Below are 17,629 nucleotides of genomic sequence, written 5' to 3' on the forward strand. Positions count from 1 at the left end.
TTGTGTCCATTAAGGGCCATTTTATTAAAGGAAGAATTATTTAATGTGCTGGATGGAATTCCTACTTTGAACTGAATGGAAGCTTTAACAATCAATTCATTTGACAAATATGTGTTGGGCACCTTCTGTGTCTCTAGTGCTTTTTAAGATGCTGAGAGTCTGTCTATCCTACAAGACAACGTGCCTACTGGTGGTACACTCCTGTAATCTTAGTGACTTGGGAGGTTGAGGCAGGAGGATCACGAGTTCAAAGCCAGTGTCAGCAACTTAGCAAGGCCCTAAGCAGCTTGGGGAGACCGTGTTTCAGAATTAAATTTTTTTTTAAAGACTTGGTGATGTGATGCTGTACAATCCCTGGGTTCAATCCCTGCTACAAACAAAACAAAACAAAATAAAAAAAAAATAGACATGTCTACCCTTTTTTGCAGTTATCTGTTAAAAGTTTGGTATACCTTGAACTGACCCTCAAAATAATCTTTCTCAGTTTCACTCAGATTTCATTTTCTAATAGTATAATATAGTTACACCAGGTATGAAAAGGAAACCTCTGTAACATTTCCTGTGTTGGATATTTCCATTCATTTTTTTTCCTGAGTAAATGATTGGAAGTTGTGAGGATATGATGCTTGACATCTTACACTGTTAACAGTTCAACCCCTCCCTCCCAACCCTGTGATAGGACAGCTGTACTGTAGAGTGCAGGGAAGTGTTTAGGCCATGGCTGTCCAATTTTTAGTTCCTGCAGATTTAAGTGAGATCCTTCACATGTTACAAGAACTTGTTTTAGATGAGATGTTAAGGAACTGGAGTCTTCTCCAAGTTGGAAAATTAACTGACAGAAAACCCTTTGTGAAGTAGGAAAAGATCTCTTTCAGTTTCCATCAAAAAACAGATTAGACTTTTTTCCTGATGGTGCTTTGTATCTGTCAGTCTAGTTAGCAGTTAAGTTACCCAGTGACTAACTTGGAAATGTGCTATGCAAGATTGGAGTTTTAAAGGAAAAGTCCCTTAAGCATCTTATTTTTATACCTTCTTCCTCTGAGTCTGCTTTCATCTAGAAAATCTGTGGTGCATTTAAGCTAAGGTTAGTGGGTTGTGCCTTCTCAGGAGACCAGATCTCAGTTTTGTAGGTACTTCTTAAGTGAGCTAGGCAAGGTGTAGAGCAACACACTGCCTTGTTGGCTTTAGTTAAATTTACTTATTTCAACCTGAGTCACATTATAAATAACATTTTTAAGGAGATGCCATTTCTTTTTTTCCTTTCTTCCACTTTTCCTTTCTCTTCTTTCTCAATTCAGAAAGCAAAACATGGAGAATAAAAAGTACAAATTTTCCTATGTATAATTCAAGAAAGTTCATTCTGTTCTACAGTTTCTAAACCAGCTTGGGTTCGTTGGTAAATTTAAACCCTGATGCTCTTGGCATCCATTATATGTATTGAATTGACATTCCTATATATCTAGATAATTGAGAAAATACTCACTGAGGTAAGTTTTGGTGTTCTGCAATTCAAATGAAGAATCGTGGTTGAAAAAGGCTGATAGGAAACCATTTCCTGAAAAAACTCATGTGTACCCAGAAATGATAGTTGGGTGAGTATGTATAGATATGGATTGCTTGTGTAGTTCTAAGACGGGAAATTAAAAAGTCATAAGCATTAATAGCCCATTGGACATGAGCCAGTGAAAACTGTTCTGCTGTCTATTTCCTTTAATAAAGCATAATATGAACTTGAAAAAACCCTTAGTTATGGTTTTTATGTAAACCCAAACAGATTAATGTCAGTAATACTTTTATTTTATTTTATTTTTTTTATTGTTGGCTGTTCAAAACATTACATAGTTCTTAATATATCATATTTCACAATTTGATTCAAGTGGGTTATGAGCTCCCATTTTTACCCCATATACAGATTGCAGAATCACATCAGTTACACATCCATTGATTTACATATTGCCATACTAGTGTCTGTTGTATTCTGCTGTCTTTCCTATCCTCTACTATCCCCCCTCCCCTCCCCTCCCCTCCCCTCCCCTCCCCTCTTCTCTCTCTGCCCCCTTTACTGACATTCGTTTGTCCCCCTTGTATTATTTTTCCCCTTCCCCTCACTTCCTCTTGTATGTACTTTTGTATACCTCTGAGGGTCTCCTTCCATTTCCATGCATTTTCCCTTCTCTCTCCCTTTCCCTCCCACCTCTCATCCCTGTTTAATGTTAATCTTCTTCTCATGCTCTTCGACCCTACTCTGTTCTTAGCTACTCTCCTTATATCAAAGAAGACATTTGACATTTGTTTTTTAGGGATTGGCTAGCTTCACTTAGCATAATCTGCTCTAATGCCATCCATTTCCCTGTAAATTCTATGATTTTGTCATTTTTTAATGCAGAGTAATACTCCATTGTGTATAAATGCCACATTTTTTTTATCCATTCATCCATTGAAGGGCATCTAGGTTGGTTCCACAGTCTTGCTATTGTGAATTGTGCTGCTATGAACATCGATGTAGCAGTGTCCCTGTAGCATGCTCTTTTTAGGTCTTTAGGGAATAGACCGAGAAGGGGAATAGCTGGGTCAAATGGTGGCTCCATTCCCAGCTTTCCAAGAAATCTCCATACTGCTTTCCAAATTGGCTGCACCAATTTGCAGTCCCACCAGCAATGTACAAGTGTACCCTTTTCCCCACATCCTCGCCAGCACTTGTTGTTGTTTGACTTCATAATGGCTGCCAATCTAACTGGAGTGAGATGGTATCTTAGGGTGGTTTTGATTTGCATTTCTCTGACTGCTAGAGATGGTGAGCATTTTTTCATGTACTTGTTGATTGACTGTATGTCCTCCTCTGAGAAGTGTCTGTTCAGGTCCTTGGCCCATTTGTTGATTGGGTTGTTTGTTCTCTTATTGTCTAATTTTTTGAGCTCTTTGTATACTCTGGATATTAGGGCTCTATCTGAAGTGTGAGGAGTAAAGATTTGTTCCCAGGTTGTAGGCTCTCTATTTACCTCTCTTATTGTATCTTTTGCTGAGAAAAAACTTTTTAGTTTGAGTAAGTCCCATTTGTTGATTCTAGTTATTAACTTTTGTGCTATGGGTGTCCTATTGAGGAATTTGGAGCCCGACCCCACCGACTGTAGATCGTAGCCAACTTTTTCTTCTATCAGACGGCGCGTCTCTGATTTGATATCAAGCTCCTTGATCCATTTTGAATTAACTTTTGTGCATGGCGAGAGAAAGGGATTCAGTTTCATTTTGTTGCATATGGATTTCCAGTTTTCCCAGCACCATTTGTTGAAGATGCTATCCTTCCTCCATTGCATGCTTTTAGACCCTTTATCAAATATAAGATAGTTGTAGTTTTGTGGATTGGTTTCTGTGTCCTCTATTCTGTACCATTGGTCCACCCGCCTGTTTTGGTACCAGTACCATGCTGTTTTTGTTACTATTGCTCTGTAATATAGTTTGAAGTCTGGTATCGCTATACCGCCTGATTCACACTTCCTGCTTAGCATTGTTTTTGCTATTCTGGGTCTTTTATTTTTCCATATGAATTTCATGATTGCTTTCTCTATTTCTACAAGAAATGCCGTTGGGATTTTGATTGGCATTGCATTAAACCTATAGAGAACTTTTGATAATATCGCCATTTTGATGATGTTAGTTCTGCCTATCCATGAACAGGGTATATTTTTCCATCTTCTAAGATCTTCTTCTATTTCTCTCTTTAGGGTAGTAATACTTTTATTTTATTTATTTTTTTCTGCTAACATATTGGGATTTTTTTACCCCAGTACTTTAAGTTAATCTTGATTTTTTTTCTATATTGAAAATAAATAAAATCTGTTTGATTAGCTTTAAGAATTTTTTTTTAGTTGTAGTTGGACACAATACCTTTATTTTATTTATTTATTTTTATGTGGTGCTGAGGATTGAACCCAGTGCCACACATAAGCTAGGCGAGTGCTCTACTACTGAGCTCCACCCCCAGCCCCTTGATAAGCTTTTTTGGGGGAGGGTGGGGTATCGGAATTGAACTCGGGAACACTCAGCCACTGAGCCACATCTCCAGCCCTATTTTGAATTTTATTTAGAGACAGGATCTCTCTGAGCTGCTTAGCAGCCTTGCTTTTCCTGAGGCTGGCTTTGAACTTGGATCCTCCTGCCTCTGCCTCCTGAGCCACTGGGTTTAAAGGCATGTGCCACTGTACCCAATTGATTAGCTTTTTTTTTTTTTTTTTTTGAATTAGCTTTTTGAGGTAGCCTTTTAGCCTACTGTTTGTGTTTGTAAGTAATGTAACTGTTTTATGAATCTGAACTCTGGAGAAGAGGGCATCACATGGTTTGTTTGCTGAAAGGGTCAGGATTCTTAAAAGTATAAGGATTCTATAGCTAAGCTAAAGTTTTCCTATAGAACAGTGTTTTTAAAAGGAACATCTGTGAAATCTTTATTTTATATCTGTAATTAAATGCTGATTCAGTGACTTGGGAAAGCCATTATTGGTGAAATAAACATAGGGATGAAAAAATGTTTCATGGGCAATGGAAATGACATGCTTATCTTAAACAAACTTAGATTCCTGCAAATTAACAGAAGTTGTTAAATTTCTCTGATCTATCTCTCTCTCTCTCTCTCTCTCTCTCTCTCTCTCTCTCTCTTAAAGATGTTAACAAGGACCAGGTTTGTTTGTTTGTTTGTTTTTTAAGTCCTGGTTCTTACTTTAAAATCTTGTCTGTGGTACTTGACCATATTAATTTGAGAACAAGCAAGGTTTTCAGATCCTGAACGTGTAAGTTTTCCCTTTGACACTGTCTTTACCCACATATTTAAGCTAGAAATAATCTGGGTTACCTTTGTCATAGGTACCTGACCACACAGTTCAAGCCAATGAAAATGCAAAGTCTGTTTTGCTGTCGTAAGTCATCTGTCAGGTGTCCCTACAGAAGTTATCAGCTCTCTTGGGAAAGGCTTAAATAAAAGCAAAAATGCCAGAAATTTAACCTAATTTTTAAAAATTTAACAATTCTGTTTTCTTCTTACAATATAAAATTAAAAGTCACAGGCATTAAATTACATAAAATGTATCTTGTTTCCTTAGAGTAGAGAGTAGGAAAGCTATAACCTTGTTTTAGAAAAATACTTTTCATTGGAAAACTTGTTATTGAAAAAGTATCACATGTGCTGTAAAGAAGCAAGGATATTTTGATTTCCAAGACTTTCAAAACAGAATGCATTGCAGAGCCTCCTGGTGGCAGTTTCTTTTCAACAGTATCCTCATCTGAAACACCGGTGGAATGAAGGCTGTTTCTCAATTAGCAAAACAGTGCTGTATTTTTTGTATCTTTTGGTGACAATTGCTACAAAAATTAACTGAAATACTCTGTTGAACGTTTTAAAATTTCTGGTTTTAGGCTCACCTCCTGTATTTTGAATAGATCTGATAGTTAATTTATAAATACTTTACGATGAATTAGGGAATCTGGATGCCAGTTGTCGGGGTGTTTTCTATTAAGAGATTCCTTGCTGCCTGTATGCCTGATAGTTCTGTGATGATGTAACATAGATCTAGTACTAAATTTGTTGAGTCTCAGTTCAGATGACCTACTATGGAGGGATGAATTGACTGCTCCAGGGTATTGGAAAGGTCAGTAGAAGAAACCTATGGCCTAGCATTTGTGTAACAGTAAAAGCTCTGGAGAGAAAGTGTCAACTGACTCATTGGCTTCCCTGTCACTCCTTGCTCCCTCTGAATGCCTGTGGCCAGTGGGTTGCTGTCTAGGGAAATTAAACTTCTCCCATCAGTTGCAGAGTGGGTATCAAGAGTGTTGTGTTTGTTCCTGAACCTGTTTATACAATTTGTTCTTGTTATTGTCATTATGTAATTAGCTATTACTAAGCCAATGACTTATGAAAAGCCGAGTTGTTCCCATGAAAACCAAGTTTAATGCTTTGGAAAGAGTTGATAAAAATTACTACAAAATTTGCTCAGTTGTATTTAAATAAGACAACTGTAATAGAATGGGGTAAATTATTAATGTCCAGAAAGATTCTACATTTGTATTGCTTCATAGTGTCTCAAGTTCTGACCATAATTTAGAAGTCAAAAATGGAAATGGTATAGGATACATTATAGCTACAGTTTATAGAAGAAAGATATTTTGGCATTCTAACTGTAGATCTTTGTAAACGAAAGGCAAGAATAGCAAATGAAGGTAAATTAAAATGTTTGGTTTATGTATCAAATTTTTATGATTTTTTTTTGATGAATATGACTATTTCTACTTTATTGTATCAACTCCTGACCATTATTTGTTAAGAGAGCTTATTTATATAGTATTGCTTCAAGCTACTAAAACTGAAGTATGATCTCTCCTTGTTTGATTCACTAAGTCACAGATGTTTATGGAGTGTCTGTTATGCCGAGGCATTTAGCTCAGCTTCAGGGACGAACACAGGTGATAGGGTTTCTCAAGGAGCTTACCATCCATTGGCATATTAGTGAAAGTATCATGGTTTGAATTTTAATGATTTTCTCACCAGTTGTAGAACAGTTATCAAAATAAATCTAGTCTTTTTATTGAAGGCCAGAAGCCACATCTACCTATAGCTTATTGTTTCTTAACCCTAGCTTATACCCTAAAATTTGCTGGGAAAGAAAGGAGGCTCTATACCCAGGCCTGTATCTTAGAGCAATTGAATCAGAAGTCTCTGTTAGTGAGGCCTAGATGTACAAAGATGTGAAGGAATAGGAAAGTTAATTTTAGTTAAAGTTATTTGATATTACCCAAACTAAATCTGATAACTCCAAGCCAATTTGACATTGCATTATTATTCCTGAATCATCTGGGACTAATCTGTATAGTGTTAATTTGTCAGAGTTAATAATTTACTTAAATCTTGTTAGAGAAGAAACTTTATGTAATATAATTTTCAAGAATTGCTATCATTAATATTCTGGTTTTCAGGTTTTCCTTTTAGAAAAAATTTTTTAAAGAAAAATGAGTATTGAAATTCTTTTTCGACTCCATCATTATAAGTGTGCAACTTTAAACAGTGTATTTCAGTTTTTAGTAATATTTAAGTGGATCAGAAACTCCAAGAAAAGCATCATATTTTGTTTGCTTTAAAATATTATTCAGTTTATATGAAACACTGATTAAATGTTATAAAATGCTGAGTCATGGTATTCTTTTCATCAGTCATAGCATGTAGTTATAATTTTATATAAAATGAACAAAAACTAATTGATGTCAAAGGTATTGATAACATCTTGAAGTAAAATCTCTTAAGAATGATTTTTTAGGTCTAGAAACTTTGAAGTTGAAAGCATACACTTTCATTATTTTTCTTCCTAGCTTTTGCAAAACATAGTTGTGCTTTTATTGCTTATTTATTTTCATATGTGTATCATTCAAAAGAGGATTAGAAGGTATTACCTTTACTTTTAGGCATTTGTTTACTAATAATTGTTTTATATTGTTATTTTGTAGATCAGGTATGTATATTATAATATTATATATATTTATATATATTTATATAATATTATATACATTTATATATTATATTATAATATACATACCTGATCTACAAAATAACAATATAAGTTTTTGATTTTGGTGTCCATGAGAGATCTGGTGTCTCATGTTCTGTGAAACTAAGCATTTATCAGACAAGAAATTAAATTCTAAAAGATTTGCTTTCATGTTAGCATTATTCCTTTACCTTTTCTCCTACCTAGAATGTGTGTGTACATGGACATACACACCTTTTGAAAATAACATTCTGTGATCCCTTTTCTTATCCATCATGGTGAGCATGGTAAGATGGCTTGTGTAGAGATGTCCAGGAAGGTAGAAAAGCCTTGTTAACTTAAAATAAAAGGGAAAATACTTAAAAGATTTACCAGGTGATTAACTGCTTTGATAAAAATTTTAGAGAATCCATCAGGTCAAATAATGAGAAAACTGGTAGAACTATTAGAACTAGTAGCTAGGAGCAATTTAGCCCCCCCACCCCATCTTATTTCTTCTCTCCCTACCTTCTATTTAGTTAAAACACTAATGCCTCCTGTGTTTAGTAGTTTTTGATTCTGCAAATAAACAACATGGCTCCCTTCCTCCACCCTGTCCTTAGAATTCAGAAAACTAAGTGCAGTGAGGCTGAGTGACTGGTCCAAGGCTATTTTGTTTTTAATGAGGACTCTTCTGGTTTCCAGTAATAGAAAGTAAACCCTAAGTTGTTTAAGTAAAAGGAATTTACTGCCTTATGTAACTAAGAAGTTCAGGGATGTAGCTGGATTCAGGTATGGATGAATTTAGGCTCTTAAACTGTTTTAAGATAGTTCGTCCTTTATTCACATTCAGGTTATTCAGTACTGGCAGAGGTTGCCTCTGGCAGCCCTAGGTTTGCAACCTGTCATTTTATAGGTTCCAGTGAAGAAACTTTTCCCCCCGGGAAGTACCAGCATACAACATGGGCATGACTTTCAGGTCTGTTCTGACCCAGACAGACATCTTTCATTGTGACCAGGGAACTGGAGTCCCCTCATTGGCTAGGTTGAGTCACATGCCATTCCTGAAGCAGGGTTGGGATGATTTCAACCTTGACTATTGGGTTATTCCGTTGACATTTTTTTGGCGGGGAGGGGTGGTTTCAGGGATTTAACTCAGGGGTACTCAACCACTGAACCACATCCCCAGCCCTGTTTTGTATTCTTTTTAGAGTCAGGGTCTCACTGAGTTGCTTAGTGCCTTGCTTTTGCTGAGGCTGACTTTGAACTAGAAATCCACCTGTCTCAGCCTCCCAAGCCACAGGATTACAGGCATGCCTGGCCCATTGACTCTTATCATGGAGAATATATTATCCATTGAGTATTATCGTGGCAACTTTCGGGAGGCTGCTTTAGTTTTGGAATTCCGCTAATAGTTTGAAATACATTTGGGAGGAAAGGAGGCTTTATAGAAAAGTTGTTGTTGGGTTGTTGGCATCTTCCAATATTGCAAGAAGCTCCTAATTTATGGACAGAAGGATTTTCCTCCCAGTTTATTTTCTCCATTGTCATCTTCCTTTTCTTTCTTGACTAAAGTTCATTGCTTCATCTAACCCTTTGTTCCATTTCTTTCCCCAGTGGGAACAGAGGCTGGACAGTTTCCCCACTTCTTGAGTTGAGAGTGACCATAGTGACCATTCTCTTCTTTCACAGAAAGAATGGAAGTACATGTTGATACGCTTAAGAATGTCAGGTTAATAAGAACTTAGTTTTTCTAAGTTAGAGTACCCTGTTCCCAAGTTCCCTGTCCCCAGTACTTCAATTTGAGTATATCTGGCAGCCTAAGAAGTAGCCTAGACACTGTATATACAGGCTTAGGGACTTTGTGTAAACTCCTTTGTGCCTAAGATGACTATGAGAATGGAAGCAGGAGGTAATGTTAAATGCTCTGGTTTTCATTCTAGCTGTCACCAAAATAAAAATGACCTAACTGTATTTTGGGCCCCCAGGCAGTACTGAAATGACATGCCACCTGCTGACCTAATTCATTTCATTTCTAGTATTAGGATAGTCAAAGCAATTTGCTCAATTTGCAATTGACTATTTACTCTTTAAAGCAGCAGTGATTAGATCTAGTGTAAGAAATCATATACTTTATCACAAATTAAAACTTTAAAGGTGGAAGTTCTCCTTTTTGGAGAAGTCATTTAAATATGGTGTATTTCACCTCAGAGACTAACTATGCTTTTAGAAAGCTACTTTTTGCTGCTGTTCCTCAGGAAGGAGTACAATCTGCTGATGAAATTTGAGATAACAGAAGTGTTTCTTAGCAGCAGCTGAATGGAGCAGGGAACTTAGGAGACTGCTATATTTATCTTTAGGTAAATTTTGCAATTTACTAGAAGAAAATCTGTATGGCATACAAGCAGATTAGCTCATGTTAATCCAGCAGCTGCTTGTCTGGCAAGTAGAAGAGGCCCGTATGCAGCTGTAGTCCTGTGCAGACACTCAGGTGCCGGACAGACTTCCTTCCTCAAACTGTGCCAGGAGCCACATATGCTGATGGGGTCCTCTTTCAATTTTAATTTAAAAAAATCTTATTAACTCCCATTTTTTCTCTTTCCCATCAGAATGAAGTCCTATAATTGAAACTTGTAAATTATAGTTTCAGGAGCTTGGACTGTGGTCTTGAACATTGTGTTTTAAGAGTTATGTATAGTATTGCAATTGATGAATTAGAATTAAAGAAGCACCTACTTCATTCTCCTCCCAGAGATCCTTATATCAGCAAGTAACATGCTGGCAGAATTAAGGTGTCTGCTTCCAGCCCTTTTTTACTTCTTGTTGCTTTTTGTGATTCGCCAGCTCTGGAATTTGCTTCCCTGCATGGGCTGCTTGGAAGCCAGCTCTCCTGCTCTCCCCAACATGCTCACCGTCAGCAGAACAGGGAAATCACATTGCTCAGCATACCACTCAGTTGATCAAAGGAAGCCAGCTACTTTTCTTCAACAAGACCCAGCGGTATGAGTCACTACGCCTTCTCCTACTGAGAGCAAGGCCACAGGAATGCTGCTGGCAATCTTAGTCTGTGTACAAAAAGCTGTGTATGTTCCCTTTGCCTTGGCTTTGGCCTAGCCAAGGCAAGGGTGGGGGGGGAGGAAGAATATATCCCAATAGCCATTATCTTTTTCTAAAACTGGGTGTGAAGCATTTCTCTCTAGTGGCAATGCCTTCTGGGTAAAGACTTGATAATTTCCTTTTAATTGCATAAGAACAGAGTCCCCTCAGCATATTGAACATGTGGGAACTACATGAAATAGATGACAGAATATGGTCTGACTTGGATTGAGTTAATCACAGGTCTGACAAACCTATAAAATAAAAACAAGCCACATTTATTTTAGTACTTAATCTCTTGATTCAGTTGCTTTTTACTGTTTGCTGGGTGGTCTTACGTTATTTTGTAGGGAACCTATAGATCTTGATGGAAATTCGTTGGATCTAGACAGAAGTTTGCTATTCTTGGCTCTTTTGAGTATATAATTCCCTTCCTTGTAAGCAGTTGACATTTTAGAACAGCTTACAGTATGGAACATGGAAGGGACCCCCTAAGTAGGACAGTGGCTGCTCTTTGTCACTTGCAGCTGTGTTTGCAAGGGAGCATGCTGGCAGTCAGCAAGGAGAATGCTGTGACAGGTGGGAAAAGCAAAAGAGAAACATGCTTCTCGTTTCTCTTCTCCTTTTTCTATTCCCTTCTTTCTCCCCACCCTTTTCTACCTGACCTTCTGTTTTTCTTCTGTTCCCCTTTTAGAAGCCATCTGTTTCCCTCTACTGGTTCTGTTTGGCTTACAGGTGCAGCAGCAGTATACTGTGTTGAAGCTAGCCTATGCTTGACCTCTACTGAATGCGAGTATTTGGGCCAGGTGCAGCCTGGTACACCAGAGGAAATGGTGAGGACCTGCCATGTAAGAGTTTATAAATTTTACACAGCAATTCTAAAGACTTAAAAAAAAATGTATTTTACCACCTAGACTTGGATCTGAGAAATGATAGAGGACTTTCTAAAGCCTGACTGCAGATTCTTTATTACATTTTATTAGAGGTAGGAACAATGTTAGTCTGGGTCTAAAAAGCTGCTTGCATTGCTTTGGTCTAGGCCTATGCCTGGGCCTAAGCAAAGAGGTAAGAAAAAGGGGAAAATTTTGTGATGACCAGTGTCTCCCAATTCTGAATCCTGTTATAAAGCACTGTCATCCATATTGTCAGTGGTATAAGTTGTCAATACATAAATAGTTTAACTATTCCCTGATTAGGCACTCAGTAATCTATCTTCTATAGTTTCCCTTTTATAATCTTCCCATCAGGCATTGCTGGTGGGAATGTGAATGGTACAGCCATCTAGAAAAGTGTCTGGCAGTTTATCAACATAGTGAGTATAGAGCTACCATCTGACTCAGCAGTTTCGCTCCTAGGTATGTTCCCAGGAAAAAGGAAAACATTTTCAAACAAAAACTCCCACATGAATATTTATAGATGCATTATTCATAAAAATAGAAAAAATTATGCCAAAAAATAGAAACTACCCACAGATACATAGATGATTAAAAAAAAACATGGTATATCCATGCAATGGAAAATGATCTGACAGTAAAAAAAGGAATGAAGTACTGACACATGCTACAGCATGGCTGAAAATGTTGCACTAAGTAAAAGAAGCTAGTCATAAAAGGCCACATGTTGTATGCTTCCATTTATATTAAATGTTTAGAATACATAAATCTATAGATATTGAAAGCTGATTAATGTTTATCTGCTAAAGAGAACCCATATTGTCAATATCACCAACCTAATAATTAATAATAATTATAACGTCATTATTTGCACAGTGTGCCGTTGTTTGCCCAGGATTTTCATATGCTTTTTGTAATTTGACCCCACTGACCCCACTGTGCTGATGAAGCTGACACACATAAAGAAGTGGCTTCTCAAGATTATACAACCAGGAAATGGTAGAATAAATGTTTAATCTTAAACTTTCTGATTGCTAGTCACTATCTTCTTGTCAGAACAGTGCAAAGAAATATTAGTGACCCTTGATGTATTTTTATTTTTTTATTATTATTTTTTTAATGGGGGTCTTGCTGTGTTGCACAGGCTGGTCTCCAACTTACAATCCTCCAGCTCCAACCTCTCAAGTAGCTGGGATTACAGATATGCACACCACATTTGGCTTCGGATTCTTAATTATGCTTAACTCTTCCACTTCTTGCCTTCACTAGAAGTCACTCAACTTCTCTGCCCTGCTTTCATTTTTGGAAAAATAGAGATAATAATGCTTTTTACTGAAAAGTCACTTACTTTCTTCTCTTAGTTTCTTTATGTAGATATAGGAATTACAAATATTTTCTAGTAAGGACTAATAAAAGACAATTTTGAAACATCTTGCCAGGCTATAAAAATGCTTCACAATACGCCATCAGTGAGTATTGTTTTTCTCTTTCTTTTACATTATTCAACCTCGCAACTTCAGTAGGATGTAATAATAACTATTTATATCACTTTTCTCTAAGGAACTCAAAGTATTTTACACACATTATCAAATTAGTCCTCCTTACATCCCTGTGAGTTACATAGGGAACTGATGTCAGAGGAGCTAGAGTGAAACACCTTGCCTGAAGCCTTTATCTCAGGTTGGGTCTATACTATACCAATTGCTCATTTATTTGTTCCTAGTGATATTTATTTGGTCAATTACATTTATTATCTATGAGTTTTTTTACTTGTTACACATGAAAAAAATGTTCAGATAGCCCTTCTGAATCACTTTAGATTAGCTTAAACTCTGTCAAAGAAAAGCTGTTTATTTTGACCTGTGGTCAGATCCAGACTGGAAGACAGTTCGAAACTCCTGAATATACACTTTTGGACATTCACTCCAGGGCGTGGTGACAACTGAGCATCTGCTGTGTAGACAGGAGAAATCCTTGACAGTATTTGTAAATGGCCCTCATTTGTCCAGACCCTCTCCAAGTTGTTGAGTTTTATCGTGTGTTTGTACATAGAATGCTCATTGACCATCTGGATTACAGTCTCAGTCTTCACCTCTACCCTCGTCATTTGATATGATTTTTGTCTTATGGCTTAGTCCCATTGCCAGTCCTTTTGACAGAGTATATATGAGGGGAAGGTGTAAGATGATTAGAAAGGCTGTGGCGAGAGTGCCTTAGAGTAGCTTCTAATAGAAGGCAGGGTGAAGCCTGACCCAAACACTGGAAAGCATTAAAATCCGTTTTTTTTTTTTATTACCTTGTATTAAAAGAAACTCTAGTTTCTTCCTGATGCTGTCCTGGAGAGATTTTCTGGTTTGGGTTTGTTATATTTTATTTTTTGGTTTCTCCTTTGCCGTATTTGTTTCTGATCTTGCTAGATGGGGAAACACTTTTTTCTCTGAGAAGTGAGTTTCCCTTGTTTCAACTTTGTTGGTGTGCTGCCCCATAGGAGAGAGGGCCCCCGTGCTGCTGGCACTGTCCTGCGTACAGTTAATTAAACTGCCTGCTGTGGACCTGGATTTCTGCTGCTGCTGTTCACTGATGTGTGTGAATTGAGTGAAGCACATGGACATAAGCTCAGCGCCCTTACGGAAACAGACCCTGAAAATAGCAAAAGATGGAGTTGGGGTAAAGCCTTCAGCTTTTAAATAAGCTTGGTAATCTGGCTAGCTGAATGCCAGAGCTCACAAAGCTGAGAATTGCATTTCTGAAGATAAGACAGGCCCTTTTTGTGTTTTTATCTTTTCCTCCCAAAATGTATTGAGTTTTAATATGGCGCTTTATCTCTGTAAGCAAGAAAACAGAGCAGTGGTGAACTCATGGGCCACTGGGTCCAACCCAAAGAGGAGTTTCTTCTCATTTCTGTGGTGACCACATCCTAAAAAGGTAACTCATGATCAGAGTCTCCTTCCTAAGACATGTAACTGTCATATCCTCTTTACAGAAGGAGGACTTAAGGAACTCACAAGAAGGCAAGAGGAGCTTTCCAGAAGTTACAAACTTACATTTTTAGAGAACAGCTAAATGGTTATTTCTTTTGATGTTAGGCCCCTGCCCTTTTTTATTTAACTATGTTTAGATAAGAAAATCTTGATTTCTAACCACTCTTTTTTAAAATACTCTGTAGTGCTTTGAATCTTTATTGTGACTCTGTTTACTAGGATTAAAACATAAAATGCATATTTAGGGAGATTTTTTTTTTTAATTTTTAACTTGCTTATTTGGGTAAAATATAGCAAGTAATTAGCCTGGAGTAATGCGGAATCTTAAAAATATCAGCTGGGAAAACAGGCAACCTCTCTGTTCTCTCTCCTCTCACCCCAAATTTCCTTATCAAAATTTGACTATGTATTTTTTAAATTTTATCTTGTAGTTGTCAATGGACTTTTTTTTTTTTTTTTTGAATATGTGGCGTTTAGGATTGAACCCAGTGCCTCACACATACTAAGCAAGTGCTGTACCATTGAGCATAGCCCCTCTACTATGTATTTTTATATAAAACCTATCAACCAGGAAATATTTTGTCAGCCCTTCCTTTTGTTAATATCTGGTATAGTGACATGTACTAATGCTTATAATCTTTAGTAGGGGTAAATAAACACACACGGCAGAATAGGACAGTACATAATAAAGAGTTAGCATGTGGTAAAAATAATGAGAAGGGAGGAGGGCCCGGAAAGTATGGGAACCCAGGCAGGTCCTGGATCTAGAGGCATAAAGACTGGAACGATCACAGGAGCCAAAGCAGGGATGTAGGTACCAATGTGGTAAAGAAGAATAAACACAAAAATCTTGCTAATATGCTTGAAATTTTTCATAAAAAGCATTTGTAGACAAAAACAGGCCAAAATAGTTATGATAGGGCCTGGTACTGGAGTCACACTCTCCCTTACCTGCAGCTAGACTTGCTTTGAAAGCTTTGATCAGTACCTATCATTTGAATGGAATTCTTTAGCATTTGAAGAGTGGGATGAGTATATGTATATGGAGGAAATGAGGGTTTGGGGCTTATTTGCTTTTTGTGGATGTGTTGACAAAACAGTATTCAGGGAATTAAATTCATTCTCTGTCTTGTTGAAGGATGTCAAGTCTGTAGTTGAGAGAGCAAGGGTTTTTTCCTTAAACAGAATTTTGTTTCCTCATTGTGAAATCTTTTTTTTTTTTTTTTGAGAGAGAGAATTTTTTTTAATATTTATTTTTTTAGTATTTGGCGGACACAACATCTTTGTTTGTATGTGGTGCTGAGGATCGAACCCGGGCCGCACGCATGCCAGGCAAGCACGCTACCGCTTGAGCCACATCCCCAGCCCTCATTGTGAAATCTTGACCTGTTTGCCTATAAATAAAAATATTCAAAAGTGAGAGCACAGGTTTAATGTTAAAAAGAGTTTGGATAGCTGTTGCAGAAGTGACATTGGTTAATAACCTTGCATCCTCTTCTGGGGTTATCTGAGGGAATAAGAGTAATCCTGCACTTACCTGTGGTGAGATTAGATCATTACTTAGAAATACTGTTTGTTTGGAAAATAAAATATGCCATAGATCCACAGGGAGATGGGAAAGGAAAGTTAGTAGAGCAGGGAGTCCTGGCAGTGTAAAGACTGGGAGTTTATCTTGCAAGTTATAATTACAGATTTGAGTAGGATCACATGACCCTCAAGTTTCCAATTACATCTTTTACCTTAGAGTGAATTTTCTGATATTTATTTTTCTACTCACTTAAGATACATTTTGATGTAATAATGTCTTCTCAATCAAACCACAAGGTTCCGATAGCTATACTCTGAATAAGTAGTAGTGTGATTTATTTTCCAGTTTGTTTTCCTCTGTCTTGTGTTATATTGATAGTTGCTATAATTTGTCTCATTTTAAAACTTGATTCGAATCAATTTATTTTGATGGGTTTACCATTTTCTCAAATGTAGTACTCCTTTAATGCATTGTTACTGTATGATGAAGGTAAAAACAAATTTACAGCAGTTAACCAAAATCCTAACCTTCCCCCAGTTTGTTTGATTTACTACAAACCAAATTATATTATGCCTGATATAAATCATTAAGTATATAATTTAAAGCTGTTGCTGTGATCTGTGTTTTAATGTATCTGCTCTCACATCCAAATGTGGAATTCCAAATATGAAAGGCAGTGAAATGATTAGGAAACTGCCCTTCTGGAGTCCTCAGCAAGCATGCATTTCCATGTTGGTGTATGACAGCGGGATCCGTTTAGCTCGAGCCCGGGATGCACACATTACATTCAGGGTAGAATGTTTGCTCCCTGACTTGTCTGATTTAAATATTCATACTTCACCAGAAGGAAAAAGCTGCTGACTTCTAAAAGTGGGTCAGTTTTTTTTTTTTTTTTTAATGGCCCTTTTGGCACTTTGTAATGTGTTAATATAGCCTTAGAGATGGGGAATAGTTTGGCAGAGCTCATCTTTATCACTTCAGGGGCCAGAGCTTCACTAGGCTGGTGGAAGAAGAGAGCATTGTAGATATTAATAACTAATAGACTATGATACGGGTCTTATTTGCCTTTCTGTTTGCTTTTCTGGGTGTAGAAAGTTGTATGTTAACCAGAAAGGATTAGTTTGAGAAAAGACTTTTATATGTAGACAAATGATACAGGTGATAATGTAAGTAAACTGCAGTACCCTATATCTTCTGAAGCATGATATTTCAGAACAGATTCCACAGTTGCATAAATTTGTTTTGTTTTTATATTTGGACCTTTGAAAGCAGCTTTGGATAGAACGGGATCATTGTTAGTTTGTGAATCTTATTCCCATGTTATTTATTTCATCTTAGTGATTATTTAAAGTATACTCTATATTGATTGAGCTTCTTATTTCTACCTGAAGTCCAAAATGGCATTTAAACATGGATGTCATTTTTAGAAATTCTTACAGAATTAAAATTTTAAATACCTTTTATGGAAAAAGAAGGGTCAGATAGCAGGATGAGGGTTAGAGTAATAGGTGGTATTAAGTAGAGAGAGACCTGGAGATCCTGACCACCATGTGTCTTAGTCTGTTTGGGCTGCTATAACAAAACACGTATAGACTGCAGAAGTCTAATTCCCTCATGACCTCATCACTT

General features: G+C 37.0%; 1 protein-coding gene across 17 annotated transcripts in view; it reads left to right on the top strand.

The window, feature by feature from the left end:
- Positions 1-17,629, top strand: part of Phf21a (PHD finger protein 21A) — a 192,192-nt gene that overhangs the window by 65,218 nt on the left and 109,345 nt on the right. The gene's annotated exons all lie outside the window — the stretch shown is intronic.

This window comes from Marmota flaviventris, chromosome 9 (assembly GCF_047511675.1).
Source record: "Marmota flaviventris isolate mMarFla1 chromosome 9, mMarFla1.hap1, whole genome shotgun sequence".
NCBI lineage: Eukaryota > Metazoa > Chordata > Mammalia > Rodentia > Sciuridae > Marmota > Marmota flaviventris.